This window comes from Acanthochromis polyacanthus, chromosome 24 (genome assembly GCF_021347895.1).
Source record: "Acanthochromis polyacanthus isolate Apoly-LR-REF ecotype Palm Island chromosome 24, KAUST_Apoly_ChrSc, whole genome shotgun sequence".
NCBI lineage: Eukaryota > Metazoa > Chordata > Actinopteri > Pomacentridae > Acanthochromis > Acanthochromis polyacanthus.
In genome coordinates, this window is record NC_067136.1 from 2,624,976 (window position 1) to 2,635,877 (window position 10,902).

Sequence of the window (10,902 nt, forward strand, 5' to 3'; positions counted from 1 at the left end):
TTAAAAAGAGAATAACTCAATTTCAATAAGGTCATCAATGTAAAAGTTTAAAAATATTACATTTTAGTGGCAAAAATGTCACGGTGATGTATGTAAGCTACATTAAGTTCAGTTCACAAGCAGTGGAACAAGGCAATGTAAAGTATAAGTTTTATAAACTTGCAAATACAGCTGGATATTTACTTATGTGAAGGAAAAATCACTCTTTCCCCTTTTTAAGGTATTCCATTGCAGCTGTAAGCTAACATCATCCCAAATCATCTTCAGGCAGGCAGACACTGAAGGATGAAGATATGTAAGGATTCCTTGCTCTGGTCAATGTCAGATATTATCTATTGTGATGTGACTAAGCAGACCAGTTGTCTCCATACTGATCTGTAATCTAAATCTGACCTCCTCCCAACAAAAAGCCAAAGATCAGAGAGAATCCTCAGAACTGCTGCTGGCATTGCTTGCATGTACTGCTGCTCTGTCGTTGAACTTCCACAATAACTTACAACAAAGTTAAAAATATAAAGTGACGCCCACCTCATCTGCAGAGATGTTTTAAGATCTCATTGTTAATATCTTGCTCTGGCCAGTGTCTTTCTTCCTCTTTTTCCTCCTTTCTTGTTTCCTGATCTGTTTTGGTTTTGTCTTGTCTTTTTGGTTCCCTGTCTGTCACCTCTCAGTCATGTTTCTCTCTCTCTCTCCCTGTCACTCGCCCTCCTGCTCTGCCTGCTGATTACCTTAATGACTGTCAGCTGCAGTAATTAGTAAACTCAACTCACCTGTCCACAAGCTCTCCTCTCTATTTAGACCCTGCTCAGTCACTCAGGGGCCGTTTACACGAGGACGCTTGCAGGTGAAAACGGCAAAATATTTCAACAAAACACCCTATCGTTTATACGAGGACGGCGTTTTGGGGGCTTGAAAACTCAAAAATTTGAAACCGGCCTCCAGAGTGGAAAAGTTGAAAACACTCCGCCGTTACGTTTCCGTCTAAACAGCAAAACGCAAAACTTTGACGAGATCTGACCATGTCGCATACGTGATTACGTCCAACCCGGTCTCACGGGGATTCGTGAAACTGTCACGTAAGTTTTAGTTTCGGTTTCGTGCGCACCAACACGATTTCGTCATGTTTTTCGTGCCGCTCACCACGAAATGTTTTTCGCTGTGGTAATCACATCTGAAAGTGGTTTATACCGGCGGATTCATGACGATCTAAGCTGTCCATCGGCGTATACTGCTTGTGTGATCGCGTTTGCGGCCGCCGGCCGCCGGACATTCTTGAAATTCCTATGCAAATTGGTAAGTGTACCACCGGCTTATGGTTAGGTTATGGTTAGGATTATGGTTAGGGTTATGTTTAGGGACGATGTCATGCAAAATATAGCGTTGGATTCGCCGCGGTTTTACATTAAAAATATAATATACACATTCTTTTGAAATACGTTCTGAGTGGCACGAAAAGTCCGCCGTTTAAAATACATTGGTGTGCATTTCGTGGTGAGCGGCACGAAAAACATGACGAAATCGTGTTGGTGCGCACGAAGCCGAAACAAAAATTTACGTGACAGTTTCACGAATCCTCGTGAGATCGGGCTGTTACGTCACATACGTGCTTTGGTTTGCCGGCCGGTACAAGGACGTAAACAAAGATGTGTGATTATTTCCATCCTTCCTACCTTCAAGCAACTCTGGCAGCTCTATGTACACTACAGGAGTCGTACCAACAAACGTACAGAATCTGTACAGATTCCATTCATGAACATTTACCGCGACGGAGATCCGAAAAGGGAGATAGTACGCATGCGCGTACACATGGTGGAGTTTTATCACAGCGCCACCCAGCTGCCTGGCATGCATATCCAATCGAATTCCACACACTATAGAGTCACCGTATATGCGCAGATTTCCTTCAAAACCGCTCGTCTAAACGTGAAATGACAAGACGCCACTTTTGCGTTTTCTGTTAAGATGGTCCTCATGTAAACGGCCCCTCAGTCTCCGTTGGACCATAGAAGCTGTTTCCCCACTAAACCTGCCGTATCTGGACTGCTACATGGACTCTTCTGCTCTCCCCCCTCCTGGACTTTCCCCTCTTGGACTCTGTTGTGCCCCTGTTTGTTTTTGGATTCCCTAAGTCTGTCTTCCCCCGTTGTAGTTTCCCCATTTATGAGTACCCCTCCTCAGCTTAGTCTTGTTATTTGGTTACTTTAGAAGATCACAGTTTTGGTATTTTGTATTTGTAGTTTTAGTAGTTGTTTTGAGTGGTTTGGTTTAGTGCAGTCTCCCCAGTCCTGTTCATCAATTATGTATTAGTTAATTATTTAGTAAAATAAAATCATTTTTCATAATCATCTGTCTGCCAGTTTCCCTGTGTCTGCACCTGGGTTCTCTTACTAACTTCATAACACTCATTTCTCATTCAGATCCAAATTCATTGACTGCTTTTTAAAAGATATGAATGCTTTTGAGTCATTTGTACGATAAACAAATGTTTGAGGATGGAGCTGTAGGAGTCAGCTGAACATGAGCACCACTGGTCTGAATCAAGTGTCTGAAATGGAAAAATGGGTGAAATCTGTGGGATTTTGAGTTAAAATTTGCTTTATTACAAGACGGGTCATACATTTCCATGCGAAGTATTTTTCCTTAAAATGGAGCTGTGTCTATCAATCATTTCAGGACTTTGACAGCATTCAAATAAGCGCCAAACAGAGTTGTGCTATTATTCAAATCAGTGTTGAGCTTTCCGTGTGCGGTCATTATGAAACACATTCAGGAAACAAACAAATGTGACCTACAAGTGAAGCTGTTCTTAATATTGTGGAATGTGTGGCATTAACCAGGTTTGTCTTTGAGTCCTGATCTGTTGGTGAAATAAGTCACACAACACGTTACAACCAAGTCAAAGACTTCAAACACCACGGACGCTGGAACTGTGGGCAGTGATTGAAAATTGCACAGATGATATAAAATCAGTTTGGTTTAGTTTTCTTGGACTGTGCAGTCTAATTCATTTTGAATGAATAATCTTCACAAATCCACAGCATCCATGTTACAAACACAAGTCAAATCATGTCAGTGAGGCATCTTATGACTACATTTTAATGGACAGCATCAAATCAATAAATTTAACACACTAAATTTACACACAAATTCCAACCATACAGTATATTAACAGTATGCTCATACACCTATGTAGAAAATGGAACCCATTTAATGCAACACAGCAGAGAGTAAAAAGTGAAGATCAATTTTCAAATTAGTGAACAGGCTATGAAGGACAACCTATGTAGATAATAATGCTTCACACCAAATTGTACATACAATGTAATGATGTAGAAATTGTCAAAATTTCCTTCTCTCTCCATCCATCCATTCTCTATACACCGCTTTATCCTCACTAGGGTCGCGGGGGGTGCTGGAGTCTATCCCAGCTGACTCAGGTGAAGGCAGGGGACACCCTGGACAGGTCGCCAGTCTGTCACAGGGCTACATATACAGACAAACAATCACACTCACATTCACACCTACGGACAATTTAGAGTAATCAATTAACCTCAGCATCTTTTAGGACTGTGGGAGGAAGCCGGAGTACCCGGAGAAAACCCACGCATACACAGGGAGAACATGCAAACTCAAACCGGGGATCTTCTTGCTGCAAGGCGAAAGTGCTAACCACTACTACACTGTGCAGCCCAATTTCCTTCTCTATTGTTTGGAAATAAAAAATTAAATTGACATTATACACACTTTTATTTAGTTTTTCAGGAATCTGTTGTTGTTGGTTTTTTGTGAATGATGGTTCTCCTTCCAGTTAACAACCTCAGAATAGTCATTTACCACATTAACAATGTCTACACTGGATTTCTGATTAATTTAATGCGATCTTCATTGAAAGAAAACGTTTTTTGTTTTAAAAATAAGGACATTTTTAAGTCACTCCATAGTTTCGAATGATAGTGTATGTATATGAATCTCTACTGCCACTAAAACAGCAACATTAGTACATAGTGAGAGAAGAACGTGAACACAGCAAGTGGTGTGCAAAATGAGGTGGAAAAAACATATCATTTGAAATATTTGTGAATTTCCACTTTCCAAACAAAAAAAAACAAAACAAAACAAAAAAAGCTAAAACATGTTGTCCTGATCTGTAAAGGAATTTCAGATTATTATTTTTTTAAATAAGTCATGAGATTAGGGTTCGAAAGAGTTGGATCACTGATGTATGTAGACCGAGCTCTCTTGGGTGTGGCTCATGATACTGCAGTGTATAACCTGGTTTTTGAGGTTTTTGATGTGATTATTGTTGTGTGGCTATTCAGGGACTTTAACCAAATTAGTTCATGTGTCATGAATAACCACTGAAATATTGAAGACCATCAACATAACAGTGTTTTCATTTTTCTCATTTACAAAAGAATATATCTGGCTGCTGATTTGTCTGAGAATGTCTTGATTTTTAATCCCATTTGTGCTACTTTTCTTAATTACATACAAAGAAAAAACATTAATTAAATCCACCTCACCAGAAGACTTGATTCCTGATGTTCTTCCTCTGGTTTCCTCAAAATCACTGACTGGTGCATGGGCTTTGTAGTCCAGATGTACTTTGGTGCATCTGTGTGTGAGTTTACATGAAGGTAGGGTCTTGTATTTGCATGTTTAGTATATAGTTATGGGCAGGACTGTTTGTATTTTTTCCATGCAGAAAAACCAACAACTCATTCACTGTGATTCTTGTAGTATGGAAACTGTTCACCCAGAAGTTTCCTAAAAACTCAGATCATTCTAATCTCAGAAAAAATTCTCAAGAGCATTAATGTGCACCGTAATGTGCAGCAGAATTATATATACGTATATACTGCATGTCCATGGTGTAGTGCAAGTATCTAGTGATGTCACTGAAGTGCTGATTATCCTTGGCACTCATTGACGTTGCAAATTTCAGACTGACAAATCCAGATTTAATGATGGTGAAATTAACACATTTGAAGTATACAAAGACTGTATTCTAAAAAGGAACGGAATTTTTAAAATAAGAAAACTAGAATTGTTTTTGTAGAAAAAGACATAAAAAGATTACAGGGAGGATTTCTACAGGTGTGATGTCATGTATGTAGTCCTGATGAGGAAGAGACTTGTTACCTTGGAGGCAAAAAAAAAAACACACGTGAGAAATTACATACTGCTCATAAATCATTTTGTTGTTTGACTGTATTCAAATGGCCTTTGTTGCTACTCAGTCAAATCAGAACACCTGTGTGTTGCCTCCCTAACCTGTAAGTATTAATGTATTGGTGAAAGATCAGTTCAGAGCAGTTGATGAGGTTGGAGATGCAGGAAAAGGACAACCATAAAGTTGCTGATAAGGCCTGTCTGGCTGCTTTGCAGTCAGTGTTGGTTCTCTTCTTAATTCTCTAATTCTTGCTCTGCTCCAATTTATCAGGGGTTGGGGGAGGGGAGCATGTTGATCAATCAAAGGAGAGGACTTTCCACACCATCACGGTCATAAATTTCATCTGGAGTTTAACTGATTGGTTTCATTCGGCTTCATAGATGAAATAGCTGGGTGTCATCTGCATAATAATGGACATTTATGAAGTGCTTCCTAACAATATTGCCAAGGTGGAGCATGTACAAAGTGAATAATATTGGTCCCAACACAGAACCTTGTGGTTCTCCATAACTAACTCTGGGTAGAAGAATCATCACTGGCTTGAACAAACTGGAATCTAATGAATATGATTTAAACTAATTTAGTGTGGTTCCTTTAATCCCAATAACATATATGTTTTTCACAGCTGGTCTGTGAAAGTAGTTCACTGTCAGTGGAGTCATTTTAGGAAGACAGCCACTGCAGTCATGATTAGTGGTACTATAACTCATTTGATACTTCCTCTTCACTGCTGACACTGTGTTTCACAGATTTTTAGTTGAAGTCTTATGATCAAATTTTTCACAATTTTTTTCCAATGTGGAGTCATCATAAACCCATATAAATAGACACAGCCCATAATGCCCAAAATTGAGAAAGTTCAGTGGTCCATAGCTGATTTTAGAAACATGTTCATGCAGTTAGGCTGATTAGAACTCACAATCAAACTCAGTTTAGTTTCAGTGATCACAGGTGAATTCACTTTTGTTGCTTGAATGTTCAATTTATTTTAAAGTGAAGTGTTTGTTATTCATTAATTGAAGTTCTCGACTGGTAAACTGATGAATAATGCAACATTTTTGAATGATATTTTATTCAGTTGATTTTAATTTATGAACACTTCTGTCGTATATGGTATTTTCTGACTGGCCAGAACGCTCCTTAAACAGTTATAACAGACTTGTGTAGTCATACATGCTGAAATTATGAAGCACAGAAATGAATTTCCATCAGTCATCTCTGTTCACTGTATACACACAATCTGCACGCTACTGAGTTATTTGAATAAACACCTGTCTCTGCTTATAGGTCATTTGAATCATGCAGACTTTTGATTTGAATCCTGTCAAATGCTATGAATTGATTAAACGAAGCACAGTCAGTGAAAACATGTTTAAAAATAATAATAAACATACTTCACTGAAAGGACATTTTAAACATGTTTTTTCTCTTTCTTAACTGTCTTAAGCAGCAGCTTATCTCTGAAATGCTCTAAAAGTAAGAAATATCAGTGAGGAATCGCTCGCAATCTGTCACACAAATTTGCATCTGGAAGGATTAAGTTACATGAGAAATACAGACACATGAACATCTTCAGCAGAGGCAGAAGCATCACTGCACATTTGGAGTAAACAGCAGTTGTGATTTCAGAGAAAAGGATTAAGAACAATCAGAAACAATACAGCAGACAAGGTGGGTGTTCTTCAATAACTGACTGATTCTCAGTTATAATTTCAAAAATGTCTCCTTTTTAGTGAAGCTGGGATTTATTTTTTAAACTGATGCAGCTGTCTCTGCAGCACTTCATGCTAACTTTAGCTCATTTATTCCGTTTTCGCAAACACATTTTTGTTCCAGTTAATTTTTGAGAGCAACAGGAAAAATTTAAATGTTTACCTCCACATCACTTGTGTTTCAGTAGCTGATGGAAATGTTTTCTGCCTGCATGTTTGTTTGTTGTCTCAACATTGCATGTGAAGGGTTTTAGTAATAGTAGTGCATCAAGTCAAACTGATCTGTTAGAATTTATTTAAAAATGTGACACATTTTGTTAAATCTCTTTTTGAAATTTGTCTTGCATTTTATTGTTGAAGAAAGCAAGATGCAAAGATTTTTCGTCTTTGTTTAAAAGATGTTCCAATTGAGATTTGCAGTGGAGAAAATATTGAATGAATAAATGTTTAACGAAACACTGTTCCTGAAGCTGATACAGTACAACTGATTTTAACTGTGTACATCTTTTTCTTTCCCTTTCCTGCACTCATTCCCCGTCCCTCTGTTTTGTAATATCTCAGACGTACAATGTTTGCAGTAAATACGTCAGTGAGCTCCTCATCAGGCTCCAGCTATATTCAGGTCTTCTGTGCTAACACTACAGTTAGTAATTACATGTCCATTGCTTATAATGCATCGAGAATTCTCCTCTTCCTCCCTCTCTCCACGTTCGTCCTCTACCTGGGTCACCAAAGGTGGCGGCAGCAGCGTTCCTCTAAAAGATTGACTCACTCTGACATCTTCAACTACCACCTGGCTGCTATGGAGCTAATCTGGGTCATCTGCGAAATTGGTGATTTATACACTAGTGATTCAGTAATGGCAACCATAGGAATCAGTGCAACTGGTTTCCTTCTTTATGGACAAACTTTTTTTCATGTCCTGACCTGTGTGGAGCGCTACCTGGCTGTTGTTCATCCCATCACCTATCGGGGGCTGAGAAATGCTCGTGGGGTTAAGATCAGAAACATTTGTATTGGATGTGTTTGGCTGCTGAGTTTTGGTCTAGCAACTGTTGTAACTCTAAACCAGTCTATCTTAACAATCTCTATCTCAATATTCTGCTTGATATTAACGGTCATATCTTTCTGCACAGTGTCTGTACTCTGTGCCCTGATTCGTCCAGGTCCAGGGGAAGGAGGCATGGAAAAAGAAAGGGTTGACCAATCAAAGCAGCGAGCTTTCTACACCGTAACAGCTACATCAGTCACAGTTTGGTTGTGGTTTGTTGGGCTCATTGTTTCTGCTGCTTTGATCGTATCGCCTCAGCTGAACGAACATGTTCGCTGTGTGGTGATGATGAGTTTCAGCTGGTTAAACCTGCCCGGTAGTTTGGTGTCACCTCTGCTGTATCTACACAGGGCTGGAAAACTATCATGGTACTGCAGAAAATGAAGAAGTGATGGATTTAAGTAAATTAGACTGTCCTAATTTCACTGATTGGATGAAATATAAGAAAGTGATGTTAGACAGGTTGCTAGGTTACATCTTAAGGTGTAATCAAGCAGTTGCTAAGATATTCCCTTTCATTAGTTTCTCTGGTGTCTCGCCCCTGTTCAGATAGTTCGATAGGTGCTGTCGCTGCTTGGGTGTTGTGGGTTGATTGCAAGATCAGCGTCTAAACCTGAGCACTTAGTGTACATCTTCACTCAACTTCTGTGACTCCAAGCAGAAGTGTTTTTCTGCACCACCACAACATATAATTTATTTGCTCTGACTGATGATGCTTGTTGTTCCTCGACAGTGCAGATGTGAAGAGAAAGGCAGCATTACTTCGGAAAACCTCAATCAGATAAAGGACAACAAAAACATCGATCTGCAGATGTTGTCAAAGATGCAGCCAACAGATTCAGATTTACATCCATCACTAAGCTCAAATGCATTTCAGATCCAGAGCCTCACTGAACAAGACAATCAAGAATCTAAAAGCATTGGCCAATAAGATGTGACTTGGGGTTGAATATAGTCATATAATTGGTTGTTGTTGAACAGCCTTTGACAGTAAACACTGTCAGGATGTGATCTGGCCTCAGACCGTGAGGACAGTTTAGGTCTTTATGCAGAAAATCTTCTTTTGATGAATCAATTCTTGTCTGAACACTGAAAAAACTGAAGATCAAAAAAATATGCTTTGACTTAGAAATACCTGAGCTTATCAGACATGCCCCAGATTTGTGCTCAAGACTACAGACATCTGGCTATGTGAGCTGCCTGCATCACTGGCAGTTTTGTTACCATGTGGTTAATGGTGGCACAAGTCTTTGACCAGGAGCAAATCACTGGCTCCAGTGCTGGTGCATCAGTCTTGGTCATTGATCACTTGTGAGTCCAACAATGTCATATGAGTGCAGTGCTAAATTTGTGGTGTGTGGTACATTAAGGTTTTTGGTGTAAGGTTGTGGATTTTATATAGTAAGTTTATCTACTTGTACTAACTGATGGAATGTTGAGTTTTTGCAGGTTGTTATCTTGTGTTATGACTTTTCTTTCATTGTTCAGTGAATGTTTCGGCTTTCATGGTGGCTGGAAAAATAATTAGGATATTAGATGTATTTACTTGAGTGCACTTTATATTTGTCATGTTGACTTTATAATACAATGTTTCTAAAATTAACTTCAGAACCCTCAAACTTTAAGTTATCAGACCAGGGAAAAATGTCCTCAACATGCAAGTGTGTCCTCACTGTGATGGTTTAAATGAGTCCCCTGATAGTTGTCATACAACCAGGCTGAACTTGAGCAGAGAACCACGCTACCGAGGCCAAAACACAATTAAAAAGTGATTTATTGTGGGGAAACAGGGGAGTGAATCTGATAGAATGAGGGACGGGGTCTTAACGGAGGGAAGAGGGGAGTGATACTGGGTGGTCTGGGTTCCAGCCGGGGATCGGCGGTCGTAGGCTCTGGGAGGGGAAACAGAGTGCGGCGCCGGGTGGAGTGGAATCCCTAGCGGCTGGAGAGGGACCGTGACTTGGGGCTAGAGAGCTGAATACAGGCAGGACAGGCTGGAGTTGTTTGAACCGGACTGGTTACTAATTACCACAGACAGGATTGGGGGGCGCCAGGAGAGGAGGGAGAGTGGTGTTGAGAAGGTGGTCCGGAGGGAGTGATTGGGTCCAAGGGGAACCGGAGGGGAACAGCAAGCAGGAGTCTGAGCAGCAGGTTCTGGTGAAAACAGGAAAAAACAAGGTTTAGACGTTGCTTCAAAAAAACAACAGGGCAAGAGGCAAGAAGGAGACTGACAATGTGAGTTGAGTCTAACGATCTGGCAGGGTGTTGCAGGAAAGGCCGGTCTTTTATTGTCAGCGTGTGATTAGCCAGATGATTGTCAGCTGCTCGGACTCTGGTGGAGGTGACTGATTGGAGAAACGGTTTCAGCTGCTTGCTGTTCAGCTCTGCTGTCAGGAAAGGCAGAGAAGACAGAGTGATTACAAAGGGGTGTCAGGTGTGGGTGAGTGTGAGGGGAGGGCCCTGACAGATAGTAATCCAAACACAGGGACACACAACCATAAGCTGATTTGAATGATGTCTTCAGATCTAATGGCATGTCCATATAATGTCCAAATCTAATGATGTGATGTTATATTGTTAATGTGGTTTCATTGATTTTACATGGTTCCATGTTTCTATCCTTAATTTCATAACCCTAAAACTGTAAGTAGTGAATCTCAGCCAAAAATATCATAATGTATGTGTGTCCTCACTATGATAGTTTAGATGATCCCCAGAAAGTAATACAAGCAGACACACAGACAGTAAACAGGTGATGTGGATACTCTGTCCAAATATTATGGTGTGTCTTTGCAATGTACAAATATAATTGTGTGATGTTATAATATTTATATAACTTAACTCCAGAATAAATGTTGGTGTTTTGGTTGTGTAATCTCTGAAGTTCATCCATGCTGCACATTTATGATAAATGGATGCAGAGAAGATGCGGAACATCAGAGCTTCACTAGTTTTGGTTGTGAAAC